This window comes from Carettochelys insculpta, chromosome 15 (assembly GCF_033958435.1).
Source record: "Carettochelys insculpta isolate YL-2023 chromosome 15, ASM3395843v1, whole genome shotgun sequence".
Taxonomy (NCBI): Eukaryota; Metazoa; Chordata; order Testudines; family Carettochelyidae; genus Carettochelys; species Carettochelys insculpta.
Window position 1 is genome coordinate 34,650,464 of NC_134151.1, and position 12,959 is coordinate 34,663,422.

Genomic DNA, 12,959 nt, shown 5'->3' on the forward strand with positions numbered 1-12,959 from the left:
CACCTAGCAACAGAGAGAACTCAACTGAGCAGGGGAAGTCAGCACTTTTGCACCTGCCAAGCTCCTGTCTGTAAGCAAATATTAGACTGTCTGTGAATTTGTTATTACCAGGGAGAACAGAAAGCAGCTCCTTTGTCCCTCGCCTCCAAAACAAACCACTCCTGGACATTTCCAGGGTGCATTGCTTCCCAGTTTTCAACCATGCATTCCCCTATCATACGCTTTCTAAGTAGTCAGTGTTCTCAAGCAGCTGGGATGCTTATCTCAGCTGTGCCTCTTGCCTCCTACCCATTCTATCCATGCTATAATACTGTGTTCATTAACAAGCACCTTCCAAAGACAAGGTTTCTCTCTTCTTGAAGCTCTTTCGAAGCATAGAGAGTAAAAAGTAGGAGAAACAGGGAACTGGGAGGGAGGTTCTTCTTGTTTTAAGGAAAGTTGTTTTCCATTTGCAGATGATCATCTGATAGGGGAGGAATAATAACAGGAGATAGAGTATCAATATTGAACTATTAAAATGCTGCTTCAAAGCGACCACCAAATAGTTTTTAAAAACCCATGAAAATATGCACGCTAACTCCCTTATCTTTTCGGGTGCACCTGGCACTGTGAAAGATTTAAACTTGCAAATCCAAAGCTCAAGCAGGGTAAATATTCTGGCTTCAATCAAACTGCTCTATTAAAAAAAATTACTCACTATATTTGGCCTTTGGATTTGTTGCATGTCTGAGGGAGGGTTTTGTGGGTGCCTATGGATTTGTTTGGAAGCTGAAAAGCTTGTCCCTGCTTAGTTATCTTCACAGTACAGCATTCAGGGGAGCGAGGCCAGTCTGCTGCTCTCAGTAGGGCTTGCCGCTGTTTTCTTCAATACCCTCTGGTTCCAGCTGTGACTCTGTATTTAAAGAGTCCCTGCTGGCTTTGGAATGGTGTGAAAGGGCTCCCATCCCAGTCATTTATGATACTCCATGGCTGTGAAAATTGTCCTCAGGAAGCATATTTGCCAATGCAATCCTTGCCTGCTTCCTCTGCTGTCTGTTCTCCCTTTTGTCCTCCACTGGCTGCCTTTTGCCTGCTCCTGTGTCTGAGATAATGGATATCAGCTGTCCTCATTGCCACCCTTTGTACTAGAATAAATCTGACAGCTCGTGGTCCCATGTTTCCAGGTGCCCAGCACCCAACGTTGGAGGCCAGGTTTCCCAAAGAGCTCAGAGCCCATTTAGGCGGCTCAGTAAGGGCCAGGTTTGCAATGCTCAGCACCAGGGCCGCTCAGAAGAGGAGCACTCACCAGGCTATCTCTGCTGACAAGCCGACTGCTGGTTTGGTGCTTAGTTTGGTAGCCCACAATAGCTGTGTCTACACGTGCACGCTACTTGGAAGTAGCGGCACTAACTTCGAAATAGCGCCCGTCGCGGCTACACGCGTCGGGCGCTATTTCGAAGTCAACTTCGACGTTAGGTGGTGAGACGTCGAAGTTGCTAACCCCATGAGGGGATAGGAATAGCGCCCTACTTCGACGTTCAACGTCGAAGTAGGGACAGTGTAGACGATCCGCGTCCCGCAACGTCGAACTTGCCGGGTCCTCCATGGCGGCCATCAGCTTGGGGGTTGAGAGACGCTCTCTCCAGCCCCTCAGCTCACTGGTGGCCGCGTGGAGCGGCCCCTTAAAGGTCCCCTCCCCCTCCCCGCCTCTGCAGGAAGCTGAGGCAACGTGCAGGCTGCAGCCTGCACACGCGGGCAGCTTGCAGCACCCTCAGCCACCCACCCAGTGGCGATGGCTGCCTGGCAGCCCCTCCAGCGCCCCCAGGAGACCCCCCCCAAGGGGAGCCAGGGCAGCCAGCCCAGCCAGAGGGCCAGCCAGGCTGGGAAGCGGCAGCGGGGCCCCTCCTGGACGGAGGCCGAGCTGCGGGACCTGCTGGGGCTCTGGAGCGAGGAGGAGGTGCTCCAGGTAATGGGGAGCAAGAGGCGGAACGCGGATGCGTTCGCTCGGCTGGCCGATGGCCTGGCTGCCCGGGGTGACCCTGCCCGCACTCCTGATCATGTGAGGAGTAAGGTGAAGGAGCTGGGCAGGGTTATGCCCGGGCCCGGGATGCGGCCAGCCGATCTGGGGCCGCCCCCGTCACTTGCCCCTTTTACAGGGAGCTCAGGGACATCCTGGGCCCCCGGCACACCTCCTCCCCTCCGGCCACCCTTGACACCTCGGCTGACGAGCCCCAGCAGGCCCTGCAGACGGAGTCCGCCCCGGAGGCAAGCCCCGCACCCCAGGGGCCCCCCCTGGAGCCCATCCCTGGGACATCGCGGCAGGAGGAGGAGGAGGAGGAGGAGGGGGGCTCCTCCTCTGCAGAATCCAGCCTGCAGATCCTCCTCCTGCCATCCCGGAGCAGCAGCAGGGCCTCCGACCCCCGGGGATCTCCGGACCGTGGGAGCGGACCCACAGGTAGGTACCCCTCTCTGGTGGACACCCCTGGGCTTGAGGGGCAGGGGTAACAGAGATGTGTCCAGTGCCCCCCACATGCTCACATGGCCATGGCCCCAAGGACACCAGGGCCATGGCCCTCACAGCACTGCAGCCATCAGCCCCTGCCCCCGCCACCCCGCATGACAGTGCCATGCCCCATCCCCGGGCCAGGGGGGAGCGGAACCTCGAGGGGTCCCCGGGCGGAGTGGGTGGGACACCCCACAGCAGCAGCATGTGACGGAGTGGGGGGAGTGCCAAAGGGAGACTCAGGCTACATATGAGCCACAAGAGCCGAATACCTCCCAGGGCCAAAGGAGGATCCTGGGGCTACAGCTGGCAGGTGACACCTCTGCCCTGAACAAACAGGAGGGAGGAGCCGAGCTGGCTTGGACTTGGGGGGCGAGGGCGGGGCCCACAGGTAGAGGCTAGGGGAAGGGAGAGCTGGTAGGCAGCCAGCCTGAGGAGGGGGAAAGCTGCATCCCAGAGGGGTCCCCCTTGGGGTCTTCTCCCCACGACGGGTTGGAAGGACTGTCTCTTCCGACAGCTGGTGCTGTCACTCCTGGCAGAAAGTGGCCATCTGTGGCCTAAGAAACCTCTCCTGCTTTCAGACCCTGCGGGGTGAAGTGAGAGTTGCTCCCACCAGGGGACGGGGTGCAGGGCAGGGGGACCCCTGAACCCCATCCATCACAGCAGCATCTCCCAGGGACGGGGATGGGGAACCTGCAGCACAGGGCTGGGGGGACAAAGGCCACGGCTGGGGGCCCACACTAACGCCTGTCTCCATTCTTCTTTCCCCCCTCCTCTCCTGTGTCCTGCACCTGCACCTGCACCATCAGAAGGACCGGAAGAGAGCGCCGGCGAGGCCTCAGTTGTCCCGGAGAGCCCTCCGGGACCATCACTCCAGGGCAGCCCCTCGGCCAAGGAACAACCGGCCCCGCGGAGGGCTAGACGGCGGACCCCGCGCCTACTACCGCCGATGGCGACGGACCCCCCAGCTGCTGGCCATCCTCCGCCAGCAGCTGGAGGTCTCGGAGCAGCACCTCCAGCTGCAGGAGCAGGCGCTGGCCTGGCGCCAGGAGGCATGGGGGGCCTATATGCAGACATTTAACCGGCTTGTGGACTACCTGGCCGCCCATGCCGCGCCAGCCGACCCATCGCCCGCCCTGCCCACTCCTGCAGCCCCACCACCAGCTGCTCCGCCCGTCGCCGGCCCGTCCGCCGTCGCCCCGCCACCCACCCGCGAGGGCCAGAGCGCCGAGGGATCCCTGGAACCACCTGAGACTCGCCGGCCCCGATACCTTCCAGTCCAGCCCGCTCCCACCCAGCCGCGGACCAGGCTGAGAGCGCGGCGGGGCTCCCGGCCGGGCACGCCCAGTGCCGGGCTATAGGGGCAAGGGGCCCGGGACGTGGCCCCCCCCTTGTATATAGTTGGACCCTGTTTTTTTGGTCCCCCCGTTTGCCCCGCCCCCCCCCATGTAAATAGTTCTCCCCTTTCTCCTCCCTGGTTTTCTTTTTATTATGTATGGCAGACAGTTGTTTCTTTGGATTGTTTTATTTTTGTACATATTGCTTTGGTTGAACGTTTGTACCTAGTTTTCTGTTTGTGGTTCACATATTTATTTACACCCAAAAAAAAAGGTTCGGCCAGAAAAAAAAAAATTTACGTTCGGCCCCAAGTTCGTGCTGTCATTTGTCCAGGACAAGTGGGGGGGGGGGCGGTGGGGTGCTCCATGGTGTGGGCGTTGGGGCAGGAGTGTGGGGGAGGAAGGGGCGGGCAGTAGAGGGCCTGGGCAGAGTTCACCCCGCGGCCTGTTGGTCGAAGTGGGCCCGCAGGGCCTCCCGGACCCAGGTCCCCTCGGGGTCCACCTGCCGACTGGGGGCAGCAGGTGGCTGGACGTCTGCCCTGCCAGCCTCTGCAGCCCAGCCCTGAAAAAAGGTCTGCCCCTTGCTCTCCACGAGGTTGTGCAGGGCGCAGCAGGCACCCACAATCTGGGGGATGTTGTTGGGGCCCGCATCCAGGCGGGTCAGGAGACATCTCCAGCGTCCCTTCAGGCGGCCAAATGAGCGCTCCACCACCTGGCACGCACGGTTCAGGCGCTCGTTGAAGCGCTCCTGGCTAGCGGAGAGATGGCCCATGTAGGGGTGCATGAGCCACGGCCGGAGGGGGTATGCCGCATCTGCGATGACGCAGAAGGGCATGGTGGTGTCCCCCAGAGGGATCTCCCGCTGGGGGATGTAGGTCCCCGCCTCCAGCCGGCGGCACAGGCCCGAGTTCCGGAAAACCCGGGCGTCGTGGGTGCTGCCAGGCCAGCCCACGTAAATGCCCTGGAAACGTCCCTGGCTGTCCACCAAGGCCTGGAGGACGACAGAATGGTAGCCCTTGCGATTGAGGTATCATCCGCCACTGTGATGTGGGGCACGGATGGGGATGTGAGTCCCATCCAGAGCCCCGAAGCAGTTGGGGAAGCCCAGGGTGGCAAAGGCGGCGACGGTGGCATCTGGGTCCCCCAGCCTCACGAGACTGTGCAGGAGCATGGCATTGATGGCACGCACAACCTGCAGAGAAAGCACATGGGACAGCCCCAATGAGGGGTGAGCAGGGTGTGCGTGGCCCTGGCCTGCCCTGCCCTGCCCTGGCCCCCCTGCCCTGGCCCCCCTGCCCTGCTCTGTCCCCCCTGCCCTGGCCTGCCCTACTCTGTCCCCCCTGCCCTGCCCTGGCCCCCCTGCCCTGGCCTCCCCCCGTGGGTTCGCTTACCTCCATGAACACAGCCCCGACGGTGGCCTTTCTGACACCAAACTGCTGTCCCACGGATCGGTAGCTGTCCGGAGTGGCCAGCTGCCAGACAGCGATGCCGACCCGTTTCTGCACCGTGAGGGCACGCCGCATGGCAGTGTCCTGGTGCCTGAGTGCGGGGGTGAGCCACTGGCACAGCTCCAGGAATGTCTGCCGGCTCATCCTGAAGTTCCTGAGCCAGTGGTCGTCGTCCCACTCCCCAAGCACCAGCCGCTCCCACCAGTCGGTGCTGGTGGGGTAGCTCCACAGCCGCCGGCGTGTGAGGCGGGGGGTGGAGCGGGGTGCTGCAGGGTTAGGGGTTGAGCCCTGCTGCCCTGGGGGCATCTCCTCTGTGATGGGGTTCAGGGGTCCCCCTGCACTGCACCCCGTCCGCTGGCAGGAGTGACTCTCACTCAGCAGGTACAACAGCAGGTTTATTAGGCAACAGATGTCCAGTTTCTCACGGAAGCAACAGCATAGCAGCCAGAGACAGTCCTTCCAACCTGTCCTGGGGGGAAGACCCCGAGGGGTGCCCCTCTGGGGTGTAGCTTTCCCCCTCCTCAGGCTGGCTGCCTTCCAGCTCTCCCTTTTCCTCGCCTCTAACTGCCGCCCCCGATTCAAAACCCAGCTCAGCTCCTCCCTGCTCTTTGTTCAGGCAGAGGTGTTATCTGCCAGTTGTAGCCCCAGGGTCATCCTTAGCCACTGGGAGCTGCTGCTTGCCTCGGACATCCAGCCTGACTCACACATGCACCCCCCCCCCACTCCATCACATCTCTCCCCCCTTCCAGACCGCACTGAGCGGGGTCACTTAGCCAGTGACCTGGGGAAGTTCGGGGCCCTCCCTGCGTGACAGGGCATCGGCTATGGTGTTGTTGTTCCCCTTGACGTGGACCACCTCCATGTCGTAGTCCTGCAGGAGCAGACTCCACCGCAGGAGCTTGGCGTTGGCCCCTTTCATGTGATGCAGCCAGGTCAGGGGTGAGTGATCGGTGTACACGGTGAAACGCCGTCCAAACAGGTACGGCTGCAGCTTCCCCAGCGCCCACACCATGGCCAGACATTCCTTCTCTATGGCCGCGTAGCTCTGCTCCCAGGGCAGCAGCTTCTTACTCAGGTACACGATGGGGTGTTTCTCCCCTTTGTCAGTCACCTGCATTAGCACCGCCCCCAGCCCCACGTCCGAGGCATCGGTGAACACCAGGAAGGGCTTGTTGAAGTCTGGATTTGCCAGCACTGGGGCCCTGACCAGAGCCTCCTTCAGCGCGCAGAGGGCCTCTTGGCACTGCTCAGTCCAAACCACCTTGTCAGGCTTTCCCTTTTTACACAGCTCCGTGAGGGGGGCTGTGATGGAGCTAAAGTGGGGCACAAACCTCCGGTAGTACCCCGCCATCCCAATGAAGGCCTGGACCTGCTTCTTAGTCTGGGGTGTTGGCCAATCTCTGACAGCCTCCACTTTAGCTGGCTCTGGCTTTAAGCAGCCGCTGCCCACCTTGTGGCCCAGGTAGGTCACCTCAGCCATTCCCACCTTGCACTTCCCTGCCTTGATAGTCAGACCGGCCTTCTGGAGTCGGTCCAGCACCTGCTTGACCTGGGACACATGGTCCTCCCACGTCTGGCTGAAGATGCAAATGTCGTCCATGTAAGCCAGGGCAAAGCTCTCCATCCCTTTCAGTAGCTGGTCCACCAGACGCTGGAAGGTAGCGGGTGCCCCCTTGAGGCCGAAGGGCAGGACCAAGAACTCGTAGAGCCCCACAGGAGTGATGAAAGCCGACTTCAGCCGGGCATCTTGGTCTAATGGCACTTGCCAGTACCCCTTGGTGAGGTCTATGGTGGTGAGGTAACGGGCTCCCCCCAGCTTGTCTAAAAGGTCATCAGGCCTGGGCATGGGGTAGGCGTCCGAGACAGTGATGGCGTTAAGCTTGCGATAGTCCACACAAAACCGAACAGACCCATCTTTTTTAGGGACTAACACCACGGGAGAGGCCCAGGGGCTGGACGAGGGTTGGATCACCCCCAGAGCCAGCATGTCTTCAACCTCCCGCTCTATGTCCTGAGCCGTCCTCCCTGTGGCTCTGAATGGCACACACTTGATAGGGGCGTGGGTGCCTGTCTCTATTTGGTGGACAGCCAGGTCAGTGCGTCCGGGTCTGTCCGAGAACAGCTGTTGATGCGAATGCAGCACCTCCTTGATCTCCGTCTGCTGGGCAGAGGTCAGCTGGTCTGAGAGGGGAATAGACTCCAGCAAGGAGCCGGCTCCAGTCCTTGTGAGTAAATCCACCAAGGGATCATCCCCCTGCCCCTCCCAGTGTCTGCACACAGCCAGCACCAAGTTCTGCCTGTCCCAGTAAGGTTTCATCATGTTCACATGATAGACCCGGTGGCTGTGGGCCCGGTTCGACAGTTCCACCACATAATTCACGTCATTTAGCTGTTTGACAACCTTGAAGGGCCCATCCCAGGCCGCTTGCAGCTTGTTCCGCCGCACAGGTATAAGGACCATCACTTGATCCCCGGTGGCATAGGCTCGGGCCCTGGCGTTACGGTCATACCAGACCTTTTGCTGCCTTTGGGCCATGGAGAGGTTCTCCCTGGCCAGGCCCATGAGCTCGGTGAGTTTTTCCCGGAAGGTCAGTACATACTGTACCACTGACTCCCCTTCAGGAGAGGCCATCCCCTCCCACTCTTCTCTGAGCAAGTCCAAGGGTCCCCGTACCCTCCTTCCATACAGCAGCTCAAACGGGGAGAACCCCGTGGATTCCTGGGGCACCTCCCTGTATGCAAACAGCAGGTGGGGTAAGTACTTGTCCCAGTCATGGGGGTATTGATTCATGAAGGTTCTCAGCATCTGCTTCAGAGTCCCATTGAACCTCTCCACCAGCCCATTGGTCTGCGGGTGGTAGGCTGTGGCCCAGGTGTGCCGGACCCCACACTTGTCCCACAAGCTTTGCAGTAGGGCCGACATGAAGTTGGACCCCTGATCTGTGAGGACCTCCTTGGGGAACCCCACTCTGCTGAAAATGGACAGCAGTGCATCTGCCACGGTGTCAGCGTCGATAGAGGTCAAGGCCACTGCTTCTGGGTATCGCATGGCAAAATCTACCACTACCAAAATATATTTCTTCCCCGAACGCGTTGCCTTGCTGAAGGGGCCCACTATGTCTATAGCCACTTTCTGGAAAGGCTCCTCTATGATGGGCAGTGGCCTCAAGGCAGCTTTCCCCTTGTCCCGGCTCTTCCCCACCCTCTGGCAGGGATCGCAGGACAGGCAATACAGACGGACAGCTGCAAAGATCCCTGGCCAGAAAAAGTTCTGTAACAACCTTCTCCTGGTGCGGTGGATCCCCTGGTGTCCTGCGAGCGGGACATCATGGGCTAGGTACAGCAGCCTGCGCCGGTACTTTTGGGGAACCACCAGTTGCCTCTGGACCTTCCATGGCTCCGCTTTGCGTCTGGGAGCCCATTCCCGGTACAGGAATCCCTTTTCCCACAGGAATCTCTCCCTGCAGCCTTCCCCCAGCTGTGGAGCTGGGCTGAGACTGGCCAGTTCCCTCAGCTTCTGCAAGGAGGGGTCTCTCTGCTGCTCTGCCTGGAATTCTTCTGCTCGGGCAGGAGCGGATGCTACTTCCCCATCCCTGCCTGGCTCCAGCATCCCTGGCCTGTGAGATCTGGTTTTTGGGGGCCCCCTTTCTCTCAGGGTTGGCCCCTGTGGCTTTGGCTGGGCCTGTACCCCTGAATCTGGGGAGCGCACCCCTCGTTTTCTTTGGCTACGGGTCAGGACCAGGGCACGAGGGCGTTCACCTTGCCAGTTCTCCAGGTCAGCTCCCATCAGTACATCTGCCGGCAAATGGCTGTGCACGCCCACTTCCTTGGGGCCTTCCTTCTTCCCCCGTTTCAGGTGCACCCTCGCCATGGGCACCTTGAAAGGGGTCCCATCAATTCCTGTTATCGTCAGGTGGGAATCGGGTATCATGCAGCCCGGTGCCACCACCCCGGGTCGGGCCAGCGTCACGTCAGCGCCTGTGTCCCAGAACCCCGTGACCTTTTTCCCGTCTACCTCGAGGTGTTTGAGACACTTGCTCCACAGAGGTAGCGCTGCCCCCACTCTGTAAACTGGCCTCTGAGCATTTGGTCCCCCTGAGGAGCTGGTCTGTGGGGCGGATTCGGCCCAATCCGAGTGCCCATTGTCAGCACCACCCGCCTTGGCCGCCAGCGCCTCTGACTTCTGGCACCCCACCCAGTTGACTCCATGACCCCCTGGCCTGCTCAACCTGTCTGGGAGCCTGGGGCACTGGGCTGCATGATACCCGATTCCCACCTGACGATAACAGGAATTGATGGGACCCCTTTCAAGGTGCCCATGGCGAGGGTGCACCTGAAATGGGGGAAGAAGGAAGGCCCCAAGGAAGTGGGCGTGCACAGCCATTTGCCGGCAGATGTACTGATGGGAGCTGACCTGGAGAACTGGCAAGGGTGGAGCGGGGTGCTGCAGGGGTAGGGGTTGAGCCCTGCTGCCCTGGGGGCATCTCCTCCCCTGGGACAAGGAGGTGCTCAGCTGCCTCCCACACGGCATGGGTCAGGGCAAGCCCTGCTCCTGCCGGGAGGGCTGGGTGGACCTCTAGCTGCTGCTGCTGCTGCTGCTGCTGCTGCTGCTGCTGCTGCTGGGGGTCCATGACTGCGGCGCCCGGGGTCTGTGTGCCTATGGCTCCTCAGACCGCGTGCTGTGCAGGCTGAGTGTATGTGGGAGGGGCCCTTTAAGGGAGCGGCTAGCTGTTGCCCCGGAAGCGCTAGTCCGCCCGGTGACCCTGTCTGCAGCTGTGCCTGGCATCCCTATTTCGATGTGTGCTACTTGGGCGTGTAGACGTTCCCTCACTGCGCCTATTTCGATGTTGGGCTGAGCAACGTCGAAGTTGAACATCGACGTTGCTGGCCCTGGAGGACGTGTAGACGCTATTCATCGAAATAGCCTATTTCGATGTCGCAACATCGAAATAAGCTACTTCGATGTAGGCTTCACGTGTAGACGTAGCCAATGTGGGGCAACAGTGAATTTGGCCCCGTTTCTACCCCACTGGTGATTGGAACCCTACCATGTCTGACCGTATGTTTGCCAGGGAAACTTTGGCTGCAGTCCCTTTGGCTGCAATTTTGGGCTATTTTTGGAAGCTTTAAAAAAAATTGTCCAGGGAAAGGGGGTTGTCTTTTGCTTTTATGTACAGATGTTCCCCCCCCAAAATAAAAAAACTACAGCCAGATTCCGAATTTAAAAAACATAAAACCAGGTGATTCCCCCATTGTCCAGAACATCTGCCTGGTCATTTGCATTCCCAGGACTCCGTTGCAAAGAAACTCTCACAAAATGAGCTGGCCCAAGAGCTGAGGTTGCAGCCCTGAGAGGAGGTGCTTGGAGTGACTAACTTCAGCTGCAGAGCAGAGCCAGAATGGAACAAATGGCCATGGCTCCGGGGAAGTGCTGCGATGGTTAACACCAGCTGAAGATTTGGCTCTGTGCATCACAAAGCTGAGGGACAGAGCATGAGTTTGTGATCCCATTGCCTTCAGTGGAGTTACTCCAATATTACGACAGTGAGAGAAGGCAGGGAATCAGACCTGTGACATGTGGGTTCCCTTCCCCCTTTTCGGCTGCTGGGGGTGAAGATACAGGCTTGGACAGAACTAACTTGTGCTTTCTACTGCCGTAGTCCCTAACAGGGCTTGTGACCATGGGCAATAGCTAGAATGCAAAACTGCCTGGATCAGGCCTCCAAACTACGGTTCCCTCTATTTTTCTTTTCCATTTGTGGGTGGAATAAATTTTGTTATGTGCACCGAGGTATGTGTGGATATGCTCCACTAATAGAAACATAGGCTGCTAGCAGAGGACGCTCTGCTAATCAGCTGGGCAGCCCCTGAACCTCTCCTGGTCGGCTGTCCTGAGTGCTCAGACAGGGATCGCTGCTCCTAATCTCTGTGCGTCTCTCCCTCTCTGGTTTCCTCTTTGCCCCAAGCCCGCCCTAGAGCACCCCCTGCAGCAGGGCTATGGTGGGGGTGGCACATAGCTGAATGGAGGTTTATTGTGAGTTGTGAGGTGGGGTGGGGAACACCAGAGAGCTGTTACACAAAAGAGGCATGGAATCTGGTGGGGTGTTTGAATTCCACCAAAGATGTGTGAGATTTTTCTACTCATTGCACTCCAGGGTTAAGCCCAGCTCAGTACCTGCAGGAGGAAGTCAGGGTGCCACACAACAGCTGGCGATCACAGTTTGAATCCTGTGTCCCCAAGGTGCCTGGCTGCCTGCACTTTCTGCAAAGAATTCACACAGTCTTTCCCACACTGCCCATTTGTGCACACATTTGCAAAGCAGACTCTGTGAAGACAGTAAATCGTTTGGCTTCTGAAAACTGCTTTCCCTGTGGAAGCCTGCAGGCTGTCCTTGGTGTCCTGTTTCCAGAAGGCCAGACCTCAGGGCCCTGGGACTGCATACATAGACTGTGGGGGCACAGGCCCAAGTCACGCTGGATGGCCGTGAGGTGACCCCTGAGCAAACATGTCAGCTTTTTGCTGGTAAAAATACACCATCCGAGGCCTGAGCCCAAGCAACAAATGGAATGGGATGCACTTAACACAGCTAGATGCAAAGGGACTGCACCAACTGTCCCTACTGATGCCAGTGGGATACTTGCCATGGGCTTTGGTGAGGATAGGACTGGGCCCAAGGTACTGGAATTGGTGGAAGAAATATGTATCTTCAGAGTCATTAGACAGTGGAATCATGACCAGCTGATTTATGTTGCTGCCTGCATTTTAGCCTGCAAGTTCTTTGAGGTAGCGACTGTCGGTTTCTTTGGAAGGGTGCAGTACCATGCACGTGGAGGGCCAAACTGGGGGTGGGCTCGGGGCACTACAGCCACACAAATGCTTGTTTAGAACCAGAAGGGTTCAGAATGGGATGGCAGTTCTGGGAGGCCTGGCTCTTGGAAGGAGAGTAGCTGGTAGAAAGGCAGGGGACAGCCAGTAGCCTAGCCAGTGGATTGGCGGATTAATTGTTGATTAATCTCTTTGGTTGCAGTGGTCAGCCAGGGTCAGGTCTCCAGAGTAGCTAGAGCACCAGGAAGATTATTACCAATACAGGTTGAATCTCTCTAGTCTAGCATTCTCTCATCTGGCACCAGCCGTCATCTGGCATGATTTTAGTTAGCCAGACAAGCACTTATCATGGGTGTGGCCAGGTTTCTCATGGTTCCATACAGTTTGTTTGCAGCTCTCCTGGCTTTGTGTTCTGTGCAGGCATTTAGGAATAATTTACCCCTAAATGTCTTCTAAGAGGCCAGTAAGCAGTGGAAGTGCTGGTAATGCTGCTAGGTAATATTGAAGGTTTGGCAGATTCTCAGGTTCGGCACCAGTCAGGTCCCAATGTTGCCAGACGAGGTTCAGCCTGTGTTATTAGAAAGAGAAACCCAAGGGGTGCATGAACACAATTGCAATTTTACAAGGTCTTTTATTAACAAATCCATTACTCAGCTGACCAGTGCTACAAACACTGAAATACAACAGCAGAGATAATACACAATCCCTCCCATCTCCTGCAGGGGAACCCCAGAGCATCCATTACCATCATCATCTTCACCATCCCTGTGAGTGCTAGACATTCAGGAGTCTCCCAGAGTACACAGGCCAGGTTATCCCTTTTTAAATGAGTTACCCTAATGCCCACTGGAGTTTATACATTTTTA